Source organism: Camellia sinensis, chromosome 8, assembly GCF_055761805.1.
Source record: "Camellia sinensis isolate YWXY chromosome 8, ASM5576180v1, whole genome shotgun sequence".
NCBI classification, from domain to species: domain Eukaryota; kingdom Viridiplantae; phylum Streptophyta; class Magnoliopsida; order Ericales; family Theaceae; genus Camellia; species Camellia sinensis.
Window position 1 is genome coordinate 45,753,735 of NC_138968.1, and position 10,819 is coordinate 45,764,553.

Here is a 10,819-nt window from a genome sequence, read left to right on the forward strand (position 1 = left end):
GAAGAAAACAATCCTTGGGACAAGCTTTATTTAAGTCCGTGAAATCCACACAAACACGCCAAGTCCCATTTTTCTTCTTGACAACCACAGTGTTCGACAGCCATGTAGGATAGGTAACTTCTCGGATTGCCCCGGCATCAAGCAACCGGTCAACTTCTTCAACAACAGTAGCAGTGTGTTCTGCGGCTGACTGTCGGCTTCTCTGAATGATCAGCTTACATTTAGGGTCAACATTCAGACGGTGCTCAGAAACAGATGGATCTACCCCCGGCATCTCATACGGTGACCATGCGAATACATCAAGGTTGCCGAGCAGGAAGCTAATTAGCTGCTGTCTGTCAATTTTATTTAAGGTGGCTCCGACCATGAAGAACCTATCAGGATCCCCGTCATTTTCAACTCGGTCTAAGGCTTCCGTGGCCTTTTCACTTGGGAGCCGTCCGATATCGTCCAGGCTGTCGCGATCTGGCACCTCAATAGAGTTCACCTCCAACTCTCTTGGTGTCTTCGCGGCAAGAAGATAGCATGCTTGTGCCGATTTCTTGGAACCACGGATTTGTTCAATGCCTCATTCAGTCGGGAAGCGGAGCAGTTGATGATAGGTGCTGGGCACAGCATGCATGGCATACAGCCAAGTTTGTCACATGATAAGATTATATGGCGAAGGCAACTTGACAACCAAAAATTTCACATCTAATGTTCGGGATCCCGCTCAAACTGGCAGTGTGATTTTGCCCAACAGGTATTCTAGATTAGCATTGAAGCCAAATAACGGATAACGAGCCGGAGACAAGTTCGACTCAGTGAACCCGAGTTTGATGAAGGTCTTGTAATACATAACTTCCGAAGTACTCCCCTGGTCTATGAGAATGCGTTCAACGGTGAATCGATTTACGCGTAGTTCAATGACCAATGGATCAATGTGGGGGAGTGTTACGCTGATCAAATCAAAATCGTCGAAGGTAATACTCGGGGCTTCATAGGGCCGTTTTGCTGGCGTGATTTGTTTTTGGGAGTGTAGACACCCCATTTTTGACCGAATTTAAGACTCAGACGTCACCGATTGAACGCTCGGTGATGTTGAATATCGTGCTCGTCCAGAGGTTTCAGAGTCTCGGCTGCGAGCCTTGCCTTCGGACTTCCGGACTCTTTCATGCCTTGCCTCGGTTTGCGAACCAGGCTCTATTTTCTCTGTTTTCTCTTCCCGAAAGGAGGGAGAGATCTCGTAGATCATCTCTCAGTGACCGTAGGCTACGTTTCGTGGTCATAGGCCATTTTGCCCGTTTGGAGCCCGGTTCCCGATTTTTCGAAGCCATTGGCCGTGTGCCTCGGTTCGGGACCGCTTAACCATCTCTGTTTGCTCCGGTTTTTGGCATACATCTTGTTTTCTCCCTTTTGAGGGACACTGTGGTTCGAGAAACCGACTTCGTGGTCGAACACCACTCCCGGTGCCCAACAGTCAGTTTTCGGGGGCCCAGACTGCGCGTTGCGACCCCCGAACCTCCATTTTGCATCGGTTTTGGTTCATTTTTGGCAGGGACCTCTGTTTCATTGCTAGGAAGGTCATAGAAGGATGAGAGGCCAGTAATTGTTCTGTCAGCCAACTTTATCCCTTCATCGCCCTCCGTCGCCCGATTTTTCTCACTTCAAAGCCAATGTTGACCACCCTTGGGCCATTTTCTTTCACCCTAAACCCCATATTTATGATGTACACATCTGGGAGGCCACCAATATTTGGTGGCCGGCCAGTAATTGTGTGTGACCTTTTTGAACCCCTCCTAAAAGTGGGTTGTTCTCTCTCCTGGTCACTTTCTCCAGTTTTTTACCACAGGGTTGTGTTGTGCACACATGGGAGGCTCTCTTTCTGTGGTGGCCGGCCACTAATCTTGATTGACCCTTTTGACCCTTGGCCGGCCGGCCATGGGGAAAGCCGGCCGGCTACCTTCAACCTCAATAACCAGCCGACCTTGCTCCTTGCTGCAGGTACATTTCAAATATGTATCTCTTTTCCCCCCAGATTTTGTATCCGGGGGGCCAACTTTTTGGGGGAAAACTTGAATTCATTTCCCCCCCCATTTTTTCCCCCTTTTCTCCCCCTCTTTTGCCTATAAAACCAGCCTCCCAGCTCTGGTTTAAGGGTTAGAAAAATCACCTTTGAGCTCCCATATTGTATCTCTCTCCCTCTACACTTCCAAGCTTCAAACCTCTCAAGTCCTACACTCATTTCTTCACCAACCCATAGCCCCACCCTTCCATCCTCCATTCCAGCAGCTTGAGGTTGTTCTTCAGAGCCTAGGAGTGCTGCATCTCAAGCCAAAAGGCTGCTAAAGTTTGGTCTTCAAGGGTGAGCAACATTTCCCCTCTTTTAAGCTTATTTTTGTATCATTTCTAAGCCATACTTGCTTGAATATTTGGGCTCTGACCCTAACTGAAAATAGTCATGTTTTGATGTATTTTTCATGTTTGTTTTAGGGTCCTTCCATGTTTAAGGTCCCTAGCTACCACTTTCTTCATTACCCCTCTTGTGTGCCTATTTCTTGTGTAGTATTTTTGGCCTACATGTAAACTGTTTTGAGCTCTGTCATAAACTGTAAAGTGGCCTATTTTGAGTCCTTCTTCAACATTGTTGAAGGGCTCATCACTGTTTGAGGCTTCCATGGGCCACTTGCCTTTGTATCACTCTTTTGGCTCCATTTTTGCATGATTTGTTAGCCTCTTTTTTTTCTGTTTTTGGGCTCTGATCCAAACTATAAATGGCCTTATTTTGACCCCTCTTCATGTTTCATTAAGGGTATTTTACTTTTTGAGGCATCCTTTTTGTACTTTGTGTTATAGCTCTCTTTTTGGCCTTGTTTTGCGTAGTATTTTGAGCATGCTTGTGCACTGTTTTGGGTTTGATCATAAACTGTAAAAGGTCATATTTTGGGCCCCTCTTCAACATTGTTGAAGGGCTCTCATCTGTTTGGGGCCAGGAGCTGTGACTTTCTTCTTTATCTCACATTTAAGGCCATTTTTGCATATCGGTTTAGCCCTATTTTTGTTCACTTTTTGGCCTTGCTTAAAACTGTAAAAATGCTTTTTTTGGGACTGTCTTGAGTCTATATTTTCATTTCATGTTCAAATAATGCATGTTTTCTATAGCTATAGGCCATTGCATGTGCCTAGTTTTGCATTTCGGGTCTCATTCCGTGCATCAGGTGCCATATTGCCATGATTCGGGGCTGTTTTGCATCACTTTTGCTGCTGAACTTTGTATGCTAGCATATCATATTCCATGCCTTGCTATGCCTTGTTAGAGTGGCATTTGGTGCCTTAGGATCGGTCCTCGGTTTGCGTGCATGCGTGCACGCATCTCGAGTGTCTCATTTTCATCTCATGGCCTCTTATGTGAGTGTGGCTGAGGTCCACTCATGTTGGTGTAAGTCCATTATGCATTGTGTATGCCATTTCATTTCATAGCATTGCGTATGCTAGGTTGTATGTTAGCGCATTGTGTATGCCATGTTATCTCGTGCATCGTGTATGCCATTTCATAGCATTGTGTATGTTAGGTTGTATCTTAGGATTGCATTCATGCATATCATGCATATTGCATCGTGCTTGGGATAGGAGTTAGCCCGAGCACGGGAAACGAGGTACGTTTCGTACTCCGAGTGACGGAACGTGTCTCAATTCCCAATCGCCGACACTCCGGATTACCCATGAGGGAGTCTAGGCCTTGTTGTGTCCACATGTGCATTCATTTCATATTGAGTTGTGCAATTCGACCCCTCGGCCATCATGCATCGAGATGCGTGATTGGTGGCACGAGGATCGAGACATGCATACATATGTGAAAATACATTGCTATGCCCCTTTCCTGCTCTCTGTTGCAGCAAATCAAGAATTAGCAACCTTCCGGAGCTTGGCGCGCTTTCCAAGAATAAATGCAAAACAGAGGCTAATTGGGGCATCCTAGTGGATTTCCGCGCAAGGCAGCCCAAACATACATCATTCATTAGAGTCGAGGCAGCCCCTGGCTTGCATGCCAGTTTATAGCTTTCTTTGGTTAATTTGTAAATTAATTAGGATTTTTGTATTTATTCGGGACTGTATTATTTATTCATTTGGACTGTACTATTTATTCGGACCCTCTGCACGAGGGCAATAATTGTAATAAGTGTGCGTGTGTGTGATGCATGTCTTCCAACCCCACGTCTTTCTCCCTTTTATTTATCCACTTATGATGATTAGATTAGGGCATGTTTCAATTAGCATACAGTATGATAGCATGTTTGCATTCATTCATCTGTTTTGCATGCACCGGGCTCGACGCATCATACTAACTGCATTGTATTTTCAATTTCAAATTGAATACATGTTAGCTGTAGCATTTCATATGCCATGTTTAGAATAGCCGAGCCTGCTATAGTTGCATTCTTGCACGTGTTGCATTAGGCATTTCAGCATATTTAGGATCATGCATGGATTTCTAATTAGCTTCTGTTTTGGCTTGGAGTACTCGGTAAGTTTTACGCTTTAGCATCCTTGCATGCGTGTGAGTGAATGCCATGATAGCATGCTTACCATGAGGCTAATTGCTTATGTGATATAACTGCCTGAATGCCTGTGGGTGAAGGTTGGGTTATTTGGATTGGAACAATTCATCAAATGTGTGTTTTAAGCCCACTAGATAGTGGCAAAACCATATTTTCTAAGCCCACCTGAGGGTGGCAAATCCACGTCTTAGCCTACTTGCGGGTAGCACCATCAAACCATTTTCAAATAAGCAAACATGAAATGTTTTGTTCCAATTCAGACGATCCAGTCTATACTTGTATGCTGTGCGCATCACATAGTAAATCTAGGCTAATAACCGGAATAAGAACGCATAATGTTTTCAAAAATAGATATCATGGTTAGTAGAGACCGATCTTTGATCGGGCGAGCGGGGGTGCTCACGAAGTGACCTTCCCCAATCGTACCCAAGTTCCCGAGCCGAGGCAACTTTGGTGATGACGGACACGTGGCCTTAGGCAAACGAGTCAGGGTTTCCTAAATTTCCCCAAAATAAAACATTTAGGTGGCGACTCTGTATCTGGCAAAGCAGTCCATGTTTGGCACTTCTTTCAAAAATCTATTTTCTCAAAACGATTTGCCGGATTTGGACTCTTTAGTTCAGATTTAGAACCGTGACAAATTTTAGAGTCCTGAACTGTAGTGAGCCCAATATCGAACGGAGCGGGGGACTCGTTCCCCCCGGGGCGTTCGGGGACGTCTACAGGGAGCCAGGATGAGACTGAATTGAATGTACGGCGGGGGCAGTTGGCAGGTTGTATATCATATGGATTACGCCGAGCGGAGGTGAATCATGCCTTAGGGCAACTATTTTGGTTGAGTTGTTCTTTCGGACGTGCTGCTGGAGCCGACTGTCTTGTACCAACTCCTCAAGGTGGTCTTTCAAAGCATAGCAACTGTTGGTGTCATGACCGTGATCTTTATGATATTCGCGCCGCCTATCTCGTCTCCTTGTGTCGGGAGGTCCCACCATCTTGGGCTGCCACTTAAAGAATGGCAGATGTTGAATTTTAGTCATAACCATGCTGATCGGCTCCGACAGCTCCGTATATTTCTTGGTCGCTCACCTTGGACGCCTGTTATCCACTTGAAATTGTTCATTAGCTCGGTGGGAGCATTGGTTGTTTGATCGGCGCGAATTTCTCTTGTCTTGTTTAGCCCAGCCCCGTGGTTCAAGGCTCCGTGATGGTACAGAACTTATCGGCTGAATAATTTCGGATGGGGCCGTCTGGATGGCCTGGTGCCCGACTTTGACCCGCAGTGCGTCATCTTCAACTTTGCAATATTCCTCGACTTTCTTCATCAACGACCAGACTGTTTTGGGGGGCCTTCTAGTCAAGGAACTGCGGAGGGCACTATCAGGATGCAACCCCATTTTAAAGGCCGTGATGGCTATGGAGTCGTTGCAGGCGTCATCCACAAGATTAAAGCATTCCTAATAGCGCGCCGAATACGCCCGTAATGTTTCCCCTTACTGGATTTGCATTGCTCAGAGAGAATCGGCCTACTTCAGCTGGACCTCATTGGTGATGAACCTTGCCCTGAAGGATTTTTGGAGTTGATAGAAGCTCTTAATAGATGCCAGTTCCAATTTATAATACCATCGGACGGCCAACGGTCCCAAACTAGTCAGAAATATTCGGCACATGAGGGCTTCGTCGTCCGCATGCAACGTCATAGCTTGCTTGTAATTTCGGATGTGATCAATGGGGTCTGATTTCCCATCGTACAGGGTGAACGATGGGGCTTTAAACTTTTTGGGTAGTACTGCCTTCGTGATCCGTCGCACAAAGGGATTATGCTGGTCCTCTTTGCTTGAACCATTTCGCCTTCACTTATGGCGTGCACATGGACTCTCTTCGGAAGAGCTGGTGGTTTCAACTCGTTCCTTCCTTTTGGGTTCCAGGGATAATGAGTTAGAATCACTATCATTTTCTTGTCTTCAAACTCGAGGTTGTCGACTATCTTCTCTCAAAGGTCGTCTGGGATCTTGGCGTGCAACTTGCTTGGATTTTGCTACTTCTAGGGCCAAATCCTGACGGAGGTGCTCATTCTCAGCGATCATGTTTTCCAACCTCTATTCATTTTGCTTCGCCTGTTCCATGATCGCTTGCATTATCTCATGTGCTGAAGTCGATGGTGAGTTTTGGGCAAGTGAGTCGAAGTTCAAGGCACATCTTGCGGCGATACTCTCCGGTCCAAGCATGTTTGTTGGAGTAAGGTCATCTCTTTATGTGGTTTCGTCAGTGACTATCGAAGGATCTTCTGTTACGCCCGCCATGGATGTAGTTGAGTATTCCCACAAACGGTGCCAATTGTGGGGAAGTGGTTTGGAAATACTCTTTTGATCTACTGGGACACTCGAGATCCTCAACTAGTAACCTAAAAAGGAATGAACACTCCGGTTGGGGTTGCCGGAATTAGCATTCCAACGGTTAAGTCAGTGTATGCTCTCTTAGTTACTTGTATCTTAAGTTAAGCGTAATAGTTCTCACATACCTCTCTTTGGTTGTTCATCTTCTATTTATATATGCCCCTGGTCCTCAGGATAGAGCCCACTATTAATCCGTCGTGTGATTGTTCACTCGGCTTCTCCATCATAAATCACTTCCCATTCGGCTCCCCGCTCAACTGGTTCTGCAGCCGATTAGGGGATTCGGCTTTCGAATGATGTAAGATGGGGCCGAATAGGGATGTTCATATAATAAGCCTCCAAGTATATACTCGGCCGTCTCTGCAATCGTCGAAACTCGGCTCCCACATTAGCGAAATGACCTATTTGTTATGAAATTAAAAGTTTCAAGAGACGGAATGTGATTTCTAAAACCATATGAGACAATTTGTATTTTAAGCAAATCTCAAAGAATCTTTATAATATACCCTTTTGAATATCTAAATAATATTAATGATATGTTTAGAATATGGATTTGAATAGGAATTTGAAATATATATATATATATACACACACACACATAGGAGCTGGCTTCCCACCAGTCCGTGATTGGACTGGAGGGTGCTGTTGGGCCCGTGGGGGCCCACTACGAGTCTCATTTCGATAATCTGAATCGTCAATATGTAAAATACGTCCAGTGCTATATGCTTGTAAAACATCACGTTGATCGGATATAGATAGCTACATGATCAAATCAGTTTTGCATTAAAAAAAATGAACGGTGAAAAAATAAACGGCTGATAGAAATCTGATCCGATGAGATAGCTATCGATATCCGATCAACGAGATTTTTTACAAACATATAGTACTCGATGAGTTATACACATTGAACAGTTCGGATTATCAAAACGGTATCCGTAGTGGGCCCTTACGGGCCTACAGATTGAAGGGAAGCCAATCCCTTTTAAAAACTGTTAATTGACTTAATGATTTATTAGCAAAATAACCTATTTGTTATGAAATTAAAGGTTTCAAGAGACAGAATGTGATTTCTAAAACCACATGAAACAATTCGTATTTTAAGTAAATTTCGGAGGGTTTATAATTTACCCTTTTGAATATCTAAATAATATTAATGATATATTTAGAATATGGATTTGAATAGGAATTTGAAATATATATATATATATACATAGGAGTTGGCTTCCCAGCAGTCTGTGATTGGACTAGAGGATACTGTTGGGCCTGTGGGGGGCCACTATGGGTCCCGTTTCGATAATATGAATCGTTCAATATTCAGAACTCGTCGAGTACTATATGTTCGTAAAACATCACGTTGATCGAATATCGATAGCTACGTGCTCAAATCAGTTTTGTATTAAAAAAAATAGACGATGAAAAAATAAACGGTTGCTAAAAATCCAATCCAATGAGATAGCTATTGATATCTGATCAACGTAATTTTTTACAAACATATAGTACTCAGTGAGTTCTACATATTGAACGGTTCGAATTATTGAAACGGGAGCCGTGGTGGGCTTTCATGAGCCTAACAATACCCTCCAGTCCGATCACAAATTGGAAGGAAGCCCAGCTATATATATATAATATGAATGAAATGGAATTATATTTTACTTATATTTACACACCTTTTTTAATCTCATTCTAAATTCCTACTCAAATTTATAGTTTAAACACAACTTTAAGTTGTATTTTGATAATGGATCAGGAAGAGAATTTGAAAAAAAATAAAAATAAAAAGAGAAATATATAAAATATAATTATATTTTATTTATATTTCATATAAATTTTTATTTACATTTATAAGAGAAGAAAGTGAGTTAAAAACTGAAAGGATAGTCAAAAGCTGCTTCTTCTTCTTTTTTTTCTTTGTTTTGAGAGAAGGAAAAGAGTGCCGTGGATTTGAAAACAGGTGTAGCTTATCCTCCACTTGTACGAAACTCAACATCTTGAAAATATGGGAGACACCTACAAGGAGGACCACAATCAAAGTACTTGAAGGGCTCACATCACGTGTTGTAACGTCTCTTTTCCTTTCTTTTTTAGGTGCGGGTCCTATGGATAAGTAATGCCACTATAATTTCTCTTTATTTTGGTTGGTGAGTTAAGAGAGCCTCTGAATTCATCTCAAAAAGTTAATTAAATAATTCATTTTTATAGACATTTTAATTTTAAATTTGATTTCTTTTCCTTTGAGCAGCTCAAATAACTTCAACTCTATCATATTTATACCAATCACTCAATCAATCATTTGTTACCGTCTCTATTACCAACGCTACCAATAACCACTCTAACCCTTTTTTAACCTCTAACCACCACCCCTTCCCCGCTCTCTCGCCATCCCCAACCCGTCAACTTAACTTACCCCGCTAGTACCCATTCCTTATCCACATTCGACCACCACCTTCCAACCTTCCTCGTGAGCACCACCCCGTAGCCCCTCACAACCACAAACCCTATCTAATCTTGCTCTACACCTGCGACCCTCCTCCTAGCCATGCTCCACTACCCCGAACCTTCCCTCTCTACCCTCTTCCGTCATCGTGAACTTTACTTCAACCTTAGTTTAAGTTTGAGAGAGAGAGATATCTAGGGTTTAAAAAAGAATGATCTAGTAGCTGGTAGAGAGGAGTTCAAGTGTGAGGGTGGTGGCAATTACTAAAAGGAAGAAACGTGGTGGTTGTGAGTGAGTGTACAGAAAAATGAAAGTTTATAGAGAATAAGAGTTTTGTCCTTGGTGACAATTTGACTTAAGGATATTATAGAATTAAAAATAAATAAATAAATAAGTCACATGTAGAGTGTCCTAACAATTTTTTTGGTGCATTTAGAGGCACCCTTAGGGTAGATGCTCTCTGTCATCCTTCTTTGTTTCTATCCAAACATTCTCTTTCTTATAAGAGAATCTCTATCCTTTCACTACCTTTTTCATCAAGTTTGATTTCAAATTTAAATGAAAAACTTTCTATATGAATCATTCTAAATCTTTCATTAAATTTTCATCAAAATCTTTTTAAAAAATTTTCCATTATCTCAAATTTCTCTTTTCATCAAATTTGATTTAAAAAAATATCCCCACTACTTTATCTTTTTAAATTTTTATTTAATCTCAATTTGATGAAAAAATATCTCCCTTAATTTGATAAAAAAGATTGAAGATAATTTTTTAATAATGCTAGATATCATGAAAATAATCATGAAAGCTTTGTGACCATTGGATTATACTTAGAATAAAGCACCACACACTAATCAAGATAATCCAAGGATCATAAATTTTTCATGATCATTTTCATGAAAAAAATTCATAATGCCTAACTTTTCTCTTTTTTAATAAATAAAGCCCTCTCATTAGTTATATGAAACCCTCATTTCAATTTTCATGTCCTACAGGCACCCAAATTATTAAATGAAGAGCGCTCAGAATGAAACTTTCATTTTGCCTCTATATTATTATCATTCAACAACGGTCTCCAATTCCATGCAGTTGCAATCATACAATCCAATTTTTAATTTAAATAAAATAAATTTATATAATTATGAGTGGTTAGATAATGGAGATAGACATCTATTTAAAAAATTGAATCCAAACCTCCAAGAGAGGAGCTAATTTAAGGGAAAACATCTAAAATACAAAATATGAAAAATAATCTTAAACTCATGAAAATACAAATAATTCATGCACTAGAATTATGTGTAAATATTGTACTTTTAAAAGTTTGAAATTATTGTTTACTTTTTCACTTTTTAAATATTCCCCCCAAATTCAAATGTGGTAGGTAGGCCTCTCACCTAAAAACCAAACTCATTCAAAACAAGAAGAGGGGACCATGACAGATAGAGCTCTACCTC